Consider the following 19,183-nt stretch of genomic DNA (forward strand, 5'->3'; position numbering starts at 1 on the left):
GTCAAGAATTGACATTTTACATTTTTACAGCTGGGAAGAACTTGGATCATTAGTATATAATCCAAACCCCATGGTTTTGTAGACCAAAACCAAAACAAAACAAAACAAAAACAAAAAAGCCCCTGAGATAAAGTGCTCAAGATCATATGGAAGGTATGGTGACCCAGGCCGAAAGAAAGAAAGAAAGAAAGAAAGAAAGAAAGAAAGAAAGAAAGAAAGAAAGAAAGAAAGAAAGAAAGAGAAAGAGAAAGAAAAGAAAAGAAAGAAAGAAAGAAAGAAAGAAAGAAAGAAAGAAAGAAAGAAAGAAAGAAAGAAAGAAAGATAGATAGATCCAGGACTCTGCCTCCCTTGTTTAGTGTTCTTTCGAAACACTCAACTAGAAAGGATGATTTATCACAGAAGTTTGCTCCTGCTGTATTCAGTAGTTGGAAGGACCTAGATTTTAGAGCCAGGGAAGAGTAGGAGTGAATCCAAGTTCAAGTACTTCCTAGCCATTTGCGCCTAGTTTCTTAACTTCCATGGGTCTTAGTTTTCCTATTTATCAAACGGAGAGGACTAAGACCTACTTCCTAAGGATTTGTGACAATTAAGTGAAATGGTATTCACCAGGCAAGTGAAACACAGTAGCTGTTTGGTCTCCTTCTCCATAGAGCTTCTGGGTTATAAATGATAGAAACTCAAACTGGCTTGAGCATAACAGGGAATTTGTTAGGCCACCTGTATGACTCTGAGTAGATTTTGGTTCAAGGTAGGCTGGTTCTATAGGCCTAAATGTTAATATTAGAAATTATAGTTTTCTTCTGCATAAGTGACACTCTCAGGCCAGCTCATGTTGGTGTGACAAAATGGATGTCAGCAGCTCCAGGTTCATATCTTACAAAGTTCCAATCCAGAAAAGAGAAAACTTTTATTTCCCAATATTTTTTACTAAAGATCCCAGAATTAAGTCACGCTGGCCTAACTCTGATAAAATATAGAACGGAGCGAGTCAGGTATTGAACAATGTACTGTGCCATATGCCGTATGGATAGATCAGAAGGTCAGGTTGAGGTCATATGCCCAGTCCTGGAGCTTGGGGGTCATGGTGATGGAGAATGGAGTGAACCTCCAGGAACACGTAGATTGAGAGGGGGCAGGGCTACTTTTCCATGAAACAATCCAAAGGCTCTTGAGAGGATGAAGGTGAATGGGCACCAGAGAAGTAAAAACAAGTTTCACTTCCCTTCTTTTTCCTCCTTGTTCCACCTTTGTCAACACTCACGAGGATGTTTGTTCTCTCAAAATTGTTACACAACTTATCTATGCGAGAAGGAAATAGATAGTACTGAACTTAGTGCCTCTTTGGGCTGAGTAATTAGACTTTTATGGTTACAAAAGAAAGAATTGGTCACAGGAAGTATTCTTTTCTGCTAGCGATGCTTTATCTTTCTTTATAAAATCAAAAAAACAAATTATATTAAAATGGGAAAATAGTGCTTGCAAGTAGGGCTAAAAAATGCCATCTATCATTAAACATGAGTTGTCACACTCCATGGCACTATGTCCTATTTAGATGTAATATTGTTTATTGAAACAAAAGTTATTTATTAAACATTTACTGTGTGCTAGGCACTGTGATTGAGTTAAGTACTGAGGACACAGCAAGTACGTTAAAAATAGTTTTGAAAGTAATATACCTTAAGATTCAGTAAATGCAAAAGTACTTATTAAGGCCCAGCCATGTGTTGACCATCTTTCTAGGCAGTACAGGAAGTGAAAAATTAAAAGCCAGGAGCGCATGGTGATAAAGTACACAAGGCTTTGAAGAGAGATGACTGTGTGCTCAACATTTGGCTTCATCACAGATCCACTGCATGACCTTGGGGAACCTGTCATTGAACTCAAGTTCTATAAAATGAGCATAAGAGTTGCATTTGTTTTTCAAGGTAATTGTGAAGATTAAAAGTCATAATGTATTTCAAGTGTGGCACATAGCACAAAGTAGGTTACAAAATAGTAAGATGTGGAAATTTTTGCATCGATTTCCTACCACCCACCTCGAAGTCCCAACATGCACATATGCGCATGTGCACACCCCCACACCTATGCACACGTGTGCACGTGTGTGTGCAAGCACACACATACTCATGGAGCCACTGATGTAATAGATGCAAGGGCTAAATATATATGCTATGATCACCGTGGGCCAGAACCTGAAAATATTTTGCAACCTCTAGCTGTTTAGGCTGCCTTGCTACCTAGAAGGCAAGCCTGCAGCTTGCCACCATGCCACACGTGTCCACACACATGCGAAATGTGAATTGTTGGTGGTCCCTAAGAAACCAACCATGCGAAACATTTGGGTCCCTGTGTGGTTCATAACTGTGATTCTCACACAGAAATTAGTCTGTAGTGAGGCCAACCCAACTGCTAACTGTGTGACAAAGAAAGTGAGAAGGGAGCTTTGAAATAGCATGGTCACTATGGACTAATGGGTACACTGGATTTATCCTCCCATGTTAAACAACTAGAGACCAGACAAAGCTGTGAAACATTGGTAGTACATGACACTGGGTAGCTGGCAACTCAAGACAGTGATCCCTGAGAGAAGAGAAATCAATGCTTTCCAGGTTACTGCCTAGAGAAAAGTTCCAGGAGGTGTTACACAGAGGAGGCAGAACAGAAACAGAGCCCAGGAACCTCCTTAGTTGAGGATGGAGCTCAGGGAGGCCAACACAGGTGGAATTCTGAACTGAACCCTGCATAGTTTGGATCTGCTCTTTCTTTTTCTCCTTTTTCTAGTCTCCTAAGATGGTAGCTTAGATCATTGATTTTAGATCTTTCTTCTTTTCTAATGCATGTATTCAGTACTATGAACATTTTTCTAAGCACTACTTTCTTTGCATCTGACAAAATTTGATACATTGTATTTTTATTTAGTTCAAAATATTTTTAAATTCTCTTGAGATTTCTTTTCTGACCTATGTGTTATGTATGTATGTATGTATGTATGTATGTATGTATTTTCCAGAGGACATTATGTTTTGTTGTTTGAATGTCAAATATTTTACGGTACTTATTTACCATATTTTATGTATTCCATAAAGTAAGCACTATTTGAAAATATGCTAGAATTAATAACAGAAGTAATGCAAAGAATAGATGCTTGAAACACATGCAGTAGGAAATTATTCCCAATTTTGTCATCCAATCTTTTTGATAAGGAATGCTTCTAGTGCTATGGACCAACTTGATCTTCTTTGAAATGTGTTGTCCACTTTTATGTTTCAGTCACAGTAGCTATAAATAGTTATTTAAGGGTATCCTTGTCTAAATTCCCATCAATAAGAACCAATCAATTTGTACTCTCAGTGTCACTGTCCCTGTTCACCGGAGTCTCCTCCAAATCAGAGAGCTCATGGACATTTTAGACGATCCCTGGTTTTGGTTTGTGTTTGATCAATATCAGTTCTTTCAGTCATATGACCTCCATCTTTGCTTCTCACACTCTTCTCCCACAGAAGATTCTGAACAAATACATTTAGACTTTCTTCCTTTGCATTTCCTCATACTTAAATGTGACCATAACAATGCTCTGATCAGGGTGAGACTGTGTTATTGGCACATAGTGGAGTTTTTACTGCAAGCTTACTCCACAGAGACTGAAGGCATGAAGATCTAATACATTAGAGAGATCAAGTCTTGATCTTTGTGTTTCTAAAATTCTTCCCATTCCGTTTATGGATGTAATGGTTGTTCTTAATTTGCTTAAATCCTCTTGTGAAACCAAGTCTGTTCTTTTAATGATAACGATATCTGCCAAAGCAGCTTGCCTAGAAGTCTCATTGATAAGGCCATCAGGTTTTTCTTCTGCTAAATGTTTTAATCCATATTTTGAATCCAAAAGTGTTATGATCTCAGCAAGATAAATATCAATCCGTAGTTCAGCATCAACCCCAAACATAAAAGCCACAGCACCAGGATCTGCTAATCCAGTGGTCTCTAATGGTATGTAATCAAAATTTCCCTTCTTCTGCATCAAATTCTCATTAGCTCTAAGGCCACCATCCTTTACTGAACAGCAGAACCAACCGTTTCTAAGTCCTAACATTTCTTGGTAGGACTTTCCACCTTGGCTGGCAGCTAAGGATTTATCCACTGCACTTCCTTTCTCAAGTTTATTTAAAATAACTATTAATCTTTTACTATGTTACTCTGTCTAAATATAGTTCAGAAGTATTGTCTTCCTAGCACCTAAATACCCAGTGATAATTGTGACTGGGATCTTAGCACCAGGACTAGACATTTCCTTCATCTCAATGGGGACCAAATCAAGACAGCCCTCCTCTGCCTGCTCCTCCTCCTCATCCACAGGTCCAATAGCCTATAATGTTCTGGCCAACTGCACAGCATGCCTGTCCCTCATCTGAAGAGCTGGGACCCCCAAGTGTTATTTAGAAGTGTATTGCTTAATCTCCAGGTATTTTGGAATTTTTTCTAGCTATCTATTTGTTACTGATTTCTAGTTTAATTCCACTGTGGTCTGAGGGCAGATATTGTATGATTTCTATTTCACTACATTTGTTAATGTGTGTTTTATGGATCAGAGTGTGGTCTATTTTGGTGAATGTTCCATGTGAGCTTGAGGATTAACTGATGGCACTGTTGAGTTCAACTGTGTCTTTACTGATTTTCTGCCTGCTGGAATCTATTTTTTATAGAAGGGTGTTGAAGTCTGAATTGTAATAGTAGATTCTTCTATTTTTCTTTGCAACCGTATCAATTTTTGCCTCATGTGTTGTTAGGTGCATACACATTAAGGATTGTTATTTCTTCCTAGAGAACTGGCCCTTTATCATTATATAATTCCTTTCTTTATCCTTGATAATCAAGTGAAAGAAGAGAAGACAATGGATAAAGATAAGACTATTACTCTGGAGTTCCATCATGAAAAATAACATGCTTTCTCACCAAAAATCAAGGTTTCTTAGAAACTATCACAGAAACTCTGTGTTGCACTGATGACACTTGTGCCCATGGCTGAGAACCTTTGAGCTAAAGCACTAGCTAGAAAATAGCAGATCCCTGCCGCCCCCTCAATGATTCAATTACTCAGAAGACTCTGTTTTGAGGAAAAGTTTACTGAGTGCTATAACTCTCTCAGAGGAGTAACCTTCAAACAGCACATTCTGGGCTACCTGAGGGAAGATGATGGTCAGGGGCATTGCTTTGAGATGATGGATGAAGGGAAGGGAACTAACATAAGTTGAAGGCCTGTGATGAATCAGACACTATAACAGGTGTTTTGACATGTATTTCCATCCAATAATATAGCAATATTTATTAAATACTTACCATTTTCCAGTTATCTCTTTTGACCTTCAAAACATGCCAATGAATAGGGTCGACAAGTATAGAATATTGGTTAAAACCATAGGCCAAAGTGCCTGTATTTTGATTCTGGTTCTACTCCTGGTGTGTTACCTTGGGTGAATTACTTACCATCATGTGATTCAGTGTCTTCATCTGTGAAATGAAGACAGTAGGAGCTTCCTCCTCATAGCTTCTTTGTGGGAGGGCAGATACAAAGAGCTCTGTAATCATAGGCTAATACTGCCATTATTAGCCATATTATAAGTCAGGAAACTCAAGCTTGAAGAGCTGTGTCTGGGGTCACACACCCAGGACTTTGTCACCTTGGGGTGGAGCGGTACACAGTGAAAGAAAATTTGACTTGGATGAGTAGATGCAGTGGGGAGTGCATTGAAGTGTGAGACAAGATCTTCTCTAGAAGACAGCCTTGCAAGGGAGCTTAGATATTGTAAACAAGTGTGGTGGAGATGGAGTTTCCCCAAAATGAATATTTTTCCAAATTCATATGCCTACAGAGGCATCCCTACAGATTGCTTTTTACAGACAAACATGCAGAATGGGTTCTCCTGGGAAGATATATGGGGAAGACCCCCCCACCCCAGTCCCACCCCAAGCATACATGATGCATCATGAGCTATTTTGGTTCAGGTTAGGAGGATAACCTGGTGAAACCCCAAGGCCATTTGGTGGAAAGAGCTTTCTTTTTTTGCTTTCTTTACAGAGCTAGTCTTTGTAAACAGAGTTTCCTAGACAGGAAGAGGAAACTGGGTTCCAGTAAAAACAAGTCACTTGAGGAGAGACAGGAAGGAAGTTGTGTGAGTGTTTGGGGCTACTCACTTTGGTTCTGGATGGTCTTTTAGTCCCTTCCCAGTGGCCAAGGAATTTAATTAACACTGGAATAAAGCTGAGAAGGACTCTATGAGCTTCTAGAACCCCACCATTGATGCCTTGGGAGAGACATCCCATTGTGCCTAAAGCTTCCCATGCTTGCTAATCATGCCAGCTGGGGGATTTAAAACCCTTTCTGACATCTGAATTTTATATTATGTTTAATTTCTTCAAAGTCTTCTGTGACTGTTGTCTGTAGGATTCATAATAGCCATGCTGATGTGGGCAGGACAAAGGGATTATCCCCATTTTGCAGATGAGAAAACAGTCTCTAGGAGAACACATTTCCTTCCTGAGGTCACATAGTTGGTGAGTGGCAGCGCTCAGGCTGAACTCAGGCTCATAAGGAGCCTGCTGAATGGCGGGGAGCTGGGAGGGGACAGGTGTTGGTACCAGTGCAGCTACGGGGAGTGAGGCTGGACTCAGAGGTGTGAACATAGCGGCTCAGTTTTCTGTACCTTTGCATCCTGCTGCCAGCCCTGTGCCATCTTGTCACAGGGGGTGTCAGATATTTATTAAAATGTGTTAAAAGGAAACCAACAGAAGTCAGGGCTGGCTTGGCGCCAGGGGAGAGCTAAGCAGGAGTCCTGGCTGGGGAGAGTCCAGGGCACTGACATGGGGGTCTGGTGCACTGCACGGTTTTAATGAAAGACTGCTGGAGGCATGTGCTTGTAAACTGTACAGCACAACAGCAATACAATATGTGGCTCTGCCCTGTTTCAGTCAGAAAGGAAGATCCTGGGACCAGGAAGCAGAACGAGATGCCTTTTTCTGTCTCCATGTTGCCCTGCTGTGTTGTCAAACAGTGACCCTCCCGCATCCCTCTGTATCTTTATGCCTGCCCCATCCTCCCATCCCTCCTGCCTGATACCCCAAGTCCTTCAGGTGCACAGTCATCTTCCCCCATAAGGTCAGACCCCTTGGATGAGGTTTAAGAAAGACAAATGGAGGCAGCATAGGGAGGCAAGAAAGCTTTGCAGTCATGCAGTCTTGGGGTCTCTTACACCAAGGCCTCCTGCATGCACCCTGGGCCTTGTGGCAGCTCCCCCTCCTTTGCCCTCCACCATGGCCCAAGCCACAGGCCCAGGTATGCAGTTTGGATGAGTCATATTGGCTCTTCAGAGAACACACAGGGAAAACAGTCTGCTCCTGGGATGCTGAGACAGGGCCCTAAAAGAGCTTTTAGGTGTGGAATCCAGGCAGCAGTGCCCCAGGCTGTCAGAGAGGGTGCTTTGTTCTTTCTCCCCTCCATCTGGCTCAGGTGGGCTGTCTTCTACTCATCCACATGAAGGGCTGCCAGCTTCTCAGCTGCCTCTTGCAGCCACCAGACGTTCACTAAGGGACATTGCCACTGTTTCTGCAAGTGAAAATGGTTTTTGTTTCTGGGGAAACTCTTCAGTTTTGAGTAGTTAGCTTGGGAAGAGCATCACCTGGTAAGTGCATCTGCCATGCTGAGGAAATACCAGTGAATAATAGCAGTAATAATGATGATAATAAAAATGGTGTACTTTAACAAACACCTATTATATGACAGACACTGTTTTAAATTTTTTTCATGTTTATTTGTTTATTTTGAGAGAGAGAGAGAGAGCGTGTGCATGTGTGTGTAGGAGTGAGCAGGGGAGGGGCAGACAGAGAGGGAAGGAGAGAGAATCCCAAGCAGGCTCCACGCAGTCAGCACAGAGCCTGATGCAGGGCTCGAACTCAAGAACTGTGAGATCACAACCTGAGCCAAGATCAAAAGAGTTGGACACTTAACCAACTGAGCCACCCAGGCGCCCTGCCAGACACTATTTTAATCGCATTGCATGTCTTACTTTGCTTAGTCCTCACAGCAAAATGAGATAGGTATGATAATATTTTAGGATGAAAAAGCTGAGACTCGGGGAGGTTACATACTTTTCCCAGGGACAAAGTATGTCATGGCAAGCACATGACAGAACCTGGATTCTGTCACTGGCCTTTCTGACTTCCCAGACCAGCCTGGTTGCCACTAGTCCTCAAGGTTTCCTTTAGATGGTGAACTGGGAGTAACTTCATTTGTGTGTGTGGATATTGTATAGTGGCCTTTGCTGGTGTGTCTTCTCCCATGGAAGGAATTCCATGAGGCTGCTTGAGGCAATGTGCATACTCCTCTACCCATCCTGCCATGGGCCATGCCGGCCCAGCCTGTGAACCTTCATCAGTGTGCTCTGGGGACCCTTGACCTCACCTCCTCGTCCTGTTCTGGTCTCACTGACTTCTTTACTGTTCCTCAGACACATCAGGCATTCTTCTGTCTCCAGGACTTTGTGTTTTCTGTTCTTTAATTCTGGAATGTTCTTCACCCTGACTTCATTCAAGTCTGTGCAAATATTACCTTAGCTGAGAGGCTGTCTCTAACTTTGTGTATAAAAGAGCATCCCTTTCTTCTCTCACCATCCTGGGCTTCTATCCCTTTCCATTGTTTTGAGCTTCCTCATAACCCTCACCACCACCTGGCATAGTCTACAAATGGATGCTTGGCCAGTGTTGTTCCCTGCTATGTTCTCCACATTTAGAACACTGTGTGGCCTGTGAGGTACTCAGTAAATAGCTGTTGATGACTATACCAGTGAATGAAATGTCCCAGGCACACTACTCCAGATCATGAAGCCAATCTTACATTGCAACTTAAGGCAAATGTTGACATATCAAAGTAGAAACTGATAAGAAAAAAATCCAGTGGGTTATTATTAAATACAGTGGTTAAAAATAGAGCAAACTTTTTTTAAATAAGAAAAATGTTTTTCTTATGCTCTTATACAGATTATATGCATATAATTATTGCATGAATATTTGGGATTTTGGACTTGAACCCAGCTAGAGTTACTTGCTATTATCTGTATGTAGGTGTGCATTGAGAACTCCATGTAGAAATTGTACATACTTTCTCCATGAAGTTTCCTAACTATTCCAGTAAGAATCAATACCTATTCCTTGAAGATGCCTTGAAGAACACTTTATCCATACCTCTGTAATAAATAAGGCAGCTAAGCCAAAATAATTTAAATAAACACTGGATATGAAATCTAGCAAATACAAATTAAAATTTTTCTTTTGAAATTCTATAGCTAGATGACTGGACAATCCATATAACCACTCTCAACTTCTCTTTGCGTGAGGGTGAAATAATGCAGTCAATATATCATTAATTCAACAAATATTTCTTGAGTATTTACTATGTGCCAGGAACTTTCACTGTATTTTTGATAGATCCTAGAACAAAACATACAAAAGATATCTGAGCTCATGGAGTTCATATTCAAGTGATAATGGATATTAAAAGGAGTTGCATAGCATCGAATGCCAAGTTAATATTAAATTATATAGCAGATGTGAGCTGCCCTCCTACCATCTACCTTCCCTTGCCCCAAGTTCCAGAGCCTCAATTAGGTTTTGGTGTCTACCTCTTCCACATGTTTCTGGGAACACTGACCACACTCATAACCTCAGGAATAAATCCTCACCATGCTCCGTAACCCATTTTGCCAGTGGTTGGGGTAGAGTTGGGAACGTGACCCAGGTCTGAAACAATGCAATGATGGAAGAGGGGGGTTACAAGAGAAAAAAGAAGAGATAGACTCATTTTGCCTCTGGAAATTGTCATATCCAGATGTTACATCTGGATCTGGCACATAGGAGTGAAGTCATTTCCTAAACTGAAGAAGAAGGGAACACTGAAGACACAGAGCAGAGAAATGGAAAAGACCTGGATTTTTTATAATAATGTCAGTCACAAACTCACCCAATTCTAAAACCTACCCCACCTTTGGACTTGCTGCTACGTTTCTGAATTATTGAAGCCACTATGAATTAGCATTTTCTGTTACTTGCATCCAAAGGTACTCTAATTGATATAAATTATTATCATGATTCCATTTCTCTTGCTTATCAGCAAGATCTTTGGGAGTTGAGTCTGTTTCATGTTTACGCTTGTATTTGTACTACTTGGCATATATAGCCCTATGTTTGATATAAAGTATATTTCAATGAAAATGTGTCTACAATCATGTATTTATAGCTTTGTATATATGTGATTTTTTAGACTTTTTGCAGGTCTCAGGTTCAGTGCTTTATGCAACAGTTATATAAGAGAATGATAAATACCAGCTTACTTCCAAAGGTTTGGATATTGAAGATACAAAAATTTTAAAAGAACCCCAATTTCAAAACCCATGTAGTTTAAGTGCAGGTTCTGAGATTCAGTATTCCTGAGGTGGGTTTATTTGAAGCAATGGCCTGTGGCCACACAAATACCTTTTATAAAGCCCTATGAGTATGGCTGAGGTTACAACTCCACTTAGTAAGCATGGATGTCCGAGCCCTGAGGTTGGCTGTGTGTTGATGCCAGTAAACGACAGTTAGGGTGGGGTCCACTCTGCCCCATGATTTTGGTTGATGAGGTCATGGGAACCGGACAAGGTTGGCCCTGGGTCCTGAGCTGACAGCCTGAGGTATAGTGATGTACTGTGTGCATGTCATGGGCCAATTACTCTGCTTTCACAGGTGGAGAAGCTGAGACAAAAACAGCAGAAAGACAACTGGTCTACCTCAGGAGAACACAGGATTTATGGGGAGAATTCTCATTGTTCCCCTGAATGTACCTGCCCCTCCACTGAGAGGACCCTTCAATTAAATTCTTCTTAATTTTCAACACTTATTCATTGTTAGGCATTGTAAGGAATATAAAGATAAGAAAGATACAATTTTCCCTCAAGGTACTAACCATTTGGTGGAGAATATAACAAGTGTCTAATTCATTTTTACATATGTTCTTTCAGTCATTCATTCATTCCTCCACTCATTCAGCCAACTTCTAGAAACTTGAAATAACGCAGCAAGTAATGCAGAGGTGGTCTCTGCTTCAATGGAGCTTGTATTATAACAGAGAAGACACATATTAAAGTGTTAACTACCTAATCAATGACTTAACTACATTGATGATCTGTGCCACAAAAGAAGGAAGCACATAGAACACTAGCAGAGCTTTAACAAGAGGTATGATCCAAATTGGGGATGCCACTACCTCTGATTTACAGATGAGAAACTGCATGGGAAAGTAAGCCACTTGCTAGAGATTACTCAGTTAGGCATGATGGAGCCAGATTGGCTCTCTCCAGAGTTCTTAACCACTCTACTCTGCAGGGAGATATCATGAGCTCCAGGATTGCCTTGGAGCAGACAGTTGGATAAATAAGCCTGGGCCCTGGAGGAAGCTTCTGTGCAGGGGCTGTACCACAAATGAGAAAGCAATGAATACCAGCAGAGAAGTACACCGTGCTAAAGAGGGACGTTAGGGAGAGACTGCATCTATCTGACAGAAGCACAAATGACTTCCCAGGGAGGTTACCTTTACCTTTAGAGCCTAAGAGAAATACAAAAGAGTTTCTGCAGTGAGACAGAGATCAAGGGTATAAAGGGCATTCTAAGAAGAGAAAAGAATGTGAAAAAAAAGTTGGCAGAGGCAGAATGGTTACTTAAGGGGACCCTGCCATGTCTTTCTTGTGCCTTGCCTATTGTTTCCAGACACCCTCAACAGCATACGGGGCTCTTACAGGCATGTGGGCACACAACGCATTGTAGTTGATGTTGAATATTCATTAGGACCCCAATTTCTACAATTCTTGAACAACAAAGAACCAAATTCAGCAACTATCCCACCTTGGAAACTGTGTCTCTGCTAGCCTCCTGGTCCATTCTTAATCCTAGTTTGAATAATGGGATTTTCAACAGGAATGTTGTTTAAGAAATGGGTGCCTAACATTGATCTAAATGCAGGGACAGAACTTCCAGGATATCCTCTGGAAGTCAGGAAATCTTCAACCCACTGTGATCTCTGGCTAACACATTCCCAGACCTTTAGAACTGAAAGGGACCCAGAGATCATGTGGCGCAAAACTCCCATTGACTTGAGACTGCCTGTGAATTGAGACTTAAAATACGAAGTGACCACCCGAAAGTCATGCAGCCCTTTACTCAGGAATTTTATTCCCTCTCCCAGACTCGTCCTTTCTTCTCCCAACTCAACAGCTCCAGTAAATTTTTCTACCCTCAGGCACACACTTCCATTTATTATCTCACTGTATGGCTTTGTAATCTGCATCTACACTGCCCCACATGCTTGTTTTTGTTTTTGTTTTTTTTTTAGAGAAAGAGAGAGAGAGAAAGAGAGAGCAAGCGAGCTAGAGTGAGTGGGGGAGGGGCAGAGGGGGAGAGAACTTTAAGCAGGCTCCACACTTAACACAAGACCAATGCAGGGCTTGATCTCATGACCCTGAGATGACCTGAGCTGAAATCAAGAGTCAGGTGTTTAACTGACTGAGCCACCCAGGTGCCCTCACACCTTCAGTTTTTGTATGTTTGTTTTGCCATGTTTTACTTTGTTTTGACCATTTGTGTAGCAGCATTGCAGCACAGGAGACTCTACTAATTGATTTACACGCATTATCTTTTGTAATCTTATGGTCATCCTGTAAATTATAGATATTCTTATGCCTTTTTTTTTTTTACAGATGTAAAAACGGAGACTCTGGAAGATTAAAGTGCTCTCCTCCAGCTCATACAGTGGTTATTTATATGAGCCAGGATTTCAACCCGTGTCTACCTAATTCAAAGCCTGTACTCACATCCAGTCAGCTACAATGTCTCACCCGCGTCTTCTCTCTCATGGAAGCCTGATTGCTTTTAGGCTAGAAGCATTGATTGGCTAGCAGTCTATATTCTCTCTGAGACATGGGTGTCCCTACACAGAAGTAACAGGTTCGTCTTTTATAAGTGCTTCTTATTGCTCCTTGGCCTTTTGGTTAAAATAAAGTACAAAAGTGTATTTCTTCCATGTGCCATCTATTTTAACAATAGCTGATATTTTCAGGCAACACTGAAATAGAAATTCATGCTGTATTATAATGGCTTTTCTTTTTCACCCAGGCAAATACTGTGATTTTTTAATATTAATTTTTGTTGATTTATTATCTAAAAAAGCTATCTAATCTGCAGAACTTTGGAGGAGGGGAAAAGCATTACTACATTGACCGTCCATTTTGGATAACGTCTCAATTTCTGTAGTTTATATATACCTCTTTGGGAAACATAGAATCAATTTTATCTGGTACCCAAAAGGATATGATGCCACATCTCATTGTGTTTTTATGTCTTTCTGATGGAGTGTTAGCAATGGCTCTTATCCTGGATCCATTTAGCCTGGCCTGGAACCAGAGAACATTATCTCCATTCCCAGAATGCTCTCGAATGAGCCTACATATCAAATTACCATATATCACCCAGGAACACCAGGACTCTTGCCACTTACTGTGAATTTACAGTTGTTCGTCCTCTTCCAAACTCCTAGCATTTCTTTTGATGTGAAAAAGCAGTTTTAAAATGTACCATATCTAATATAACACATGGACATGTTCACCACACACATTCTTTTAATTAAAAGAATCGGTACACTGCCTTTTGCTGACAGTTAACACCCATGCTTTAGTGCCATTTTCTATTATTGATTTATGAGGTGCATACTCAAAGCAAATTAGGGAATAAATCATCGATGACATTGATTTGCTTACCAGCTCTCTAATAAATGTGTATAATTAATTGTGGGTGTGCTACCTGTCCCTGCTAGTTGAGACCTTCCCACAGTTTTGGCCTCTTCTCTCTGTTAGACTCTTGGGCTTAATGGAGAAGGATTGGCGTAAACCTAAAGACACAGCGCAGGCGAGAGCTTAAGCCATCAATATGTGTGAGACCCTCAGGTGGAAAAGGAATTTTTGCACACTTCCTTTTCATGAAGAGACCGGTGGGGAGGGAGTTTCTGCTTGCGTGAGGCAGCTCATTATTTCAAAGGATTTGCATGGGGCTTAATAACACCTCTGGAACTGATTATTTCTCAACCAGGATGGCCATAGAATCAAGTGGTTTTTACTTTCATGGGCCTTGGTTTGCAGGTGCCAGGTAACAGGAATAGGTGGTCACGCTTTTGTTTTGTTGGTCAAAGAACCCGCTCTTTAAAAAGCAAGTCTTTTTTTTTTTTAGTGCAGGAGGGGTGCTCAGTATGCTTCAGGGAGTGGGGTCTTATGTGGCAGTAGGGTGCAGTGGGGATTGTACTTCCTTTAGAGCCAGCTTGGATTAAATCCCAACAATGTCACTTACTTTCATACTTCAGTGTACCTTTGGCAAGTTATTTAACTTCTTGATCTCTGTTTCCTTGTCTACAAAGAAGGAAATAATAATAGTAGCTCCTCTTAGGGTTGCTCTAAGGATTAAATGAGATAATTTGTTTGAAGTGTCTAAACTAGAGCCTGGCACATAGTTGGCACTACATGGTCACCATTATTATTTATTATTCTGGAATCCATGAATGGGCTTTTGTGTGTCTGTAAATCTGAAGATCTGCACAAACTTTGTGTGTGTATACATATATCTAGGGAGTGGGTCCATGATATTCATCAGAGTCTCAAAGGGATCCCACACTTCCCTAGGGTTGAAGACTTTCTGCCCTCCTTCCTATTTTTGGAGCATTTCTAACTTGAGCTCTGCTTCCTGATTTGAACATGCTATTCCACCTGCATGGGATACACGGACCCAAATCCTCTCCCTCCTTTCTAATAATAAGAATAATAGCAACAACAACAACAACAGCAACAACAACGATAGTAATAACCTAATGTTTATAGAGCTTCTACTATGTGGTAGATCTTAACTTAGGTACTAATTTTTCTCTGAGCCTCATTTTCACATCTTGTAGGGCTGTTGTGAAAATTAAATGAGGAAATGTGGGCAGAGGAGCTGATACTCCGTTGGTATATAGGAAATAATCAATATATCCTCTTGACTTTTCTGTTTTGTATATATTTTTTTTTGCATTCCTCAATGGATAAGAAGCATTAGGAGAATAAGCCTTCGTTGTTTTAAGACCATTATGTTCTTGGATTGTTTGTTACTGGAATATAACGTAGCCCATTCTGACAGATACATTGCTATATCCCTCAGGGCCCAGGATAATCTGGCACATAATTAAACACTCAATAATTATATATTGACCAACTCAGTGAGGGAAAGAAGAAAAGAAGGGTGGGAAGAGGAGAGGATGAAAAAAGTTGGACATAGAATGAAGTTAACTAAAATGACTCATAAGGGTTCATCTTCTCTACAGATGGACTGAAACAATAAATATTTTTCCAATCTATAAAAATAAGGATTTTCCAAAGCTTCCAAAAGACTGAGATATAATTATAAAGGGAGAACATATTTTGAGTTATGGGATCCATGAGTCTTGGGGCATCCTGTTCTTTTTTGGGTGGTCATCAGGTTAATCCCTGAGTATGGTATTTCCAGTTCTCCTTGGTGCCTGTGGTCTTCTGAGAAGGGAAGACTGTAGGATGCTCTGCGAGAAGATTCTATTGCAAGTTATAGTATTGCATTGATCCAGTATTGCATTCCTGGTCTGGCACAGAAATGCCCACTTCCCTACCAGTCTTGTATTGGCCACATCCCAGTTCTCATTGGAGTGTGGCTCACACCTCTGTGTGTCTGACTCCAAAGGCTCTCAGTCGTGATGTACACTGGGTCTCAGCATACTCCTGGCTGCATGGCCACACAGAATAAAGAAAAAGAACAATTAAAAACAGATGCCTTGCACAACCACCAGGACTTCTCTCTATTTTAATCTCCCGAAGTGCTGTTTCTCAGAGCTCAGGAAGACTTTGGCTGGTGACATAGCAGTGTGAAGGACCGATGAATTGTTGGCATTCTTTTGTTCTGAGGAGAATAAACTAGTTTCAGTTAAAATAAGAACCAGATTGCCCCCAAAAATGTCTATGTCTTCAGAGTTGCCAGTTAAAAACAACTTCTAGAGTGTTTGAATGAGAACTTTTCCCAAGGATGGCTTTGGTGAAGGAGGAGAGGCTGCCAGATACTGCATCATTAACTAAATACCACAGAAAATGGCTCTATGTTTTATTGCTGTGTGTGTTAAACTATGGAGAACAAGAAATTGGAAAGCTCAGTTGTATTCAAAGAATGGAGAACAAAATGCTCCAGCTGTTCTGTTTGGGAAAGGATAATTCATAAACAGAGAAACAGGCAACACATTTCTGGATATGACTCAACAACTAGTTGGAGGCCATCATGGTGGCAGAACTCTTTTGGCCACCCAGCACCCCTCCCCACCTTCTCCCCTAAGATGTGTCTGAATACATGTCTTAATTTGATCCTGGAGGAAGTCATGTAGCATGCATGAGACTGTCAAATTGCCTTGGTCCTTCTGGGTGACTGTTTCTTGCTCATGTGGGCCTCACAGAGTGATGCACAACCTAACACAATACCAGGGCAGCTGCTGTTGCTCCTAAGTTTGAGTTTAAAAAGAGAAAAAGGAAGAAAGAAAGTGGCAAAAGTGTACCCCCCACTGTTTCCTGTTAGAATCATATTTGAGCTTCCATTCAAGTCTGGAAAAATTCATCTGATGACATCTGCTTGACCTCCTGGGAAATAGAGGAGGGGTGGGGTTTGCCAACAAGATAACTTCCTCCTTCCTTCGCTTCCTGCAGCCTCCTGCTCCAGCAGCGCCCATGGCTGCCTTCCAGCTGGGCCTGGATCCTCTGCTATCGTGGACCCCACCCTGCACGTTCCTGTCTGCATCTGGAGGCCCTGCGGCCTCTGGCTGTTGGCCTACTAGAGCAAGGCAGACTTTCTCAGCCCAGCAAAGGCGTTGGCTCTGGAGACAAGAAGTTAGAGAGAACTCAAGAAGCCAATGGGTAAGGAATTCCAAGGTCTTTGTGGAGCTCCCAGTGAAAAATATAGGTCAATACTTGTTTTCTGAAAGGATTCTTCTTTCAGGATTGTTGGGCTCTGTTCTTCCCTTTGAGCAAAAGCATGGCATAAGATAAGGAAAGTCCATTTCATTCAATTGTAGATTAATTGCTACCATTCAACTGTTTTTGATCTACAAAATTGGCATTTCCATATGGTTCTACCTACTACATTATGTCAACACTGTTCTGGGCATTGAAGGTAACAAGAACGGTAAGAAAAGGTGCTTCAGGGGACATAGCTTCCAATAAGGGAGATGGGCATTTAAGTGAATGTCATAGAACATTATGAATAGTCTAATTATAGAGGGTGTGACAAATCTTGCTTGTTCAGAATAGAAGATTGCCAGAATCAGTTCTAAGTTATTGCACGCACAGGAGCTTCTTTGTTTAAGACTAGTTACTCTCTACCAGCTCTTAGAGTGGGGAGAAAGAGGTGTATAGCATTTTTAAAATTCTATTTATTTTTTAATTTTTAAAATATTTATTTTTAAGTTTATTTATTTTTGAGAGAAAGAGAGACAGAGACGAAGACAGAGTGTGAGTGGGGGAGGGACAGAGAGAGACAGAGACACAGAATCCGAAACAGGCTGTAGGCTCTCAGCTGTCAGTACAGAGCTGGATGTGGAGCTCGAACTCACGAACTTCGAGGTCATGACCTGAGCTGAAGGCAGATGCTTAACCAACTGAGCCACCCAGGTGACCCATGTAACACTGTTTTTTCACTCATTTTTAAATTTTTGAATAATTTTGGGTTTATTGCAAAGTTGCAGAGATAGTACAGACAGTTCCCACATATCCATCACCCAGTTTCCCCTAATATCTTACATTGCCATGTACATTTGTTAAAACCAAGAAATCAGCAGTGGTACATTACTATTAAACCAACTCCAGACTTACTTTAATCTTATCCTTTTCCACAGCTGTCCTTTTTTCTATCCACATTGCATTTAGGTGGGGTGGTTTTAAAACGTGTTTGCAATTTTTTTGACACTCCTTCCATGGAAAGTGGGGTCTATGTCCCCTGGAAACTGGATAGTCTTTGATGACTATTTTGGTCAATAGAGTACAGTGGAAGTGACAATGCACGACTTTCCAAGTCTAAGTGGTGATTCTTCTTGAAGACTCCAGTGTCCATGTAAGCAATCCAACAGCTCTGAGCCACCATGTTGGGAGGAAACTCAAGGTAGCCCATGCAGAGACACCACATGGGGAGTCCTTGAGACAACATGGGGAGAGATACTCAGTCACACTCCAGCCTCCTAACCCCCAGCTGCTCCACACAGTTCCAGCTTTAACCACTGTCAGACTGCAACCAAGTGAAAGACCCTGAGCCAGAGCTTGCCAGTCAAGTATTTCCTGAATTCCTAACTCAGAGATGCTGTGAGAGGTGTTACAATGATTGCTGTTTTAAGCAATTCTGTGTTGGGAGTTTCATGATGTAGCAGTAGATACATGGACTAAGATGGTTCTACCAGCAGTCTAAATGAGGTATGAGACTCAGTCACACATAATAACCTTTCAGATGTTCCACTGTTTCATTTTTCACACATTTACTGAGCACCTACTATATCCCAGGTATGGTACTAGGTGCTATGAAACTAGGTGACTGAGATAGTTTCTGACCTTGAAGAAAGAAAAGCAGATGATTCAACAAATGGCCACACTATGATATGTTAAGGTAGTGTCATGAGATGAGAGAAAAGGGACAAATTTCCCAGGAGATGTGATGGATACCCTTTGCATGGATCAGGATTTGAAAGATGAATCAGAATTTTCCATTGGGGAAGGGGGTGAGAGTGAATGGTGCATTAAGGGAACCTGGAAGAGCTCTGCATAGCTGGAAACAGAGTTTATTTGCATGAGTGTGTGTTTGGGGTTGGGAGTGGAGTCAGGCACGAAGAAGAAGTAAAAGTGAAAAAAACTGAACAGGGACACTGAGGTCGAGTTTCCAGAGTGGAATCTGAGGTGGGAAGTGGAACGTCATATCTTTTAGCCTGGATCTGATTCTTCTTCTAGAAACTTCTGAAGAAGATGATGTTTAAATATTAGTTGCTAGTGCCCTTAGGAATTTGAGCTTAAAATATACATCCACTGTATGTAGCTTGACCTTC

The 19,183-nt window shown here is 41.2% G+C and overlaps 1 long non-coding RNA gene and 1 pseudogene across 1 annotated transcript in view; one reads left to right on the top strand and one right to left on the bottom strand.

Moving 5' to 3' along the window:
• Nucleotides 1-3,217: 3,217 nt before the first annotated feature.
• On the bottom strand, nucleotides 3,218-5,583 carry LOC122473684 (annotated as a pseudogene).
• A 7,192-nt stretch (nucleotides 5,584-12,775) lies between these two features.
• Nucleotides 12,776-19,183, top strand: part of LOC122472645 — an 84,638-nt gene continuing 78,230 nt past the window's right edge. Inside the window, exons 1-2 of the long non-coding RNA XR_006294489.1 lie at nucleotides 12,776-13,020; nucleotides 16,809-17,015. This is a non-coding gene — a long non-coding RNA (uncharacterized LOC122472645). The remainder of the gene's footprint in view (nucleotides 13,021-16,808; nucleotides 17,016-19,183) is intronic.

The sequence above is a fragment of the Prionailurus bengalensis genome, chromosome B4 (assembly GCF_016509475.1).
Source record: "Prionailurus bengalensis isolate Pbe53 chromosome B4, Fcat_Pben_1.1_paternal_pri, whole genome shotgun sequence".
NCBI lineage: Eukaryota > Metazoa > Chordata > Mammalia > Carnivora > Felidae > Prionailurus > Prionailurus bengalensis.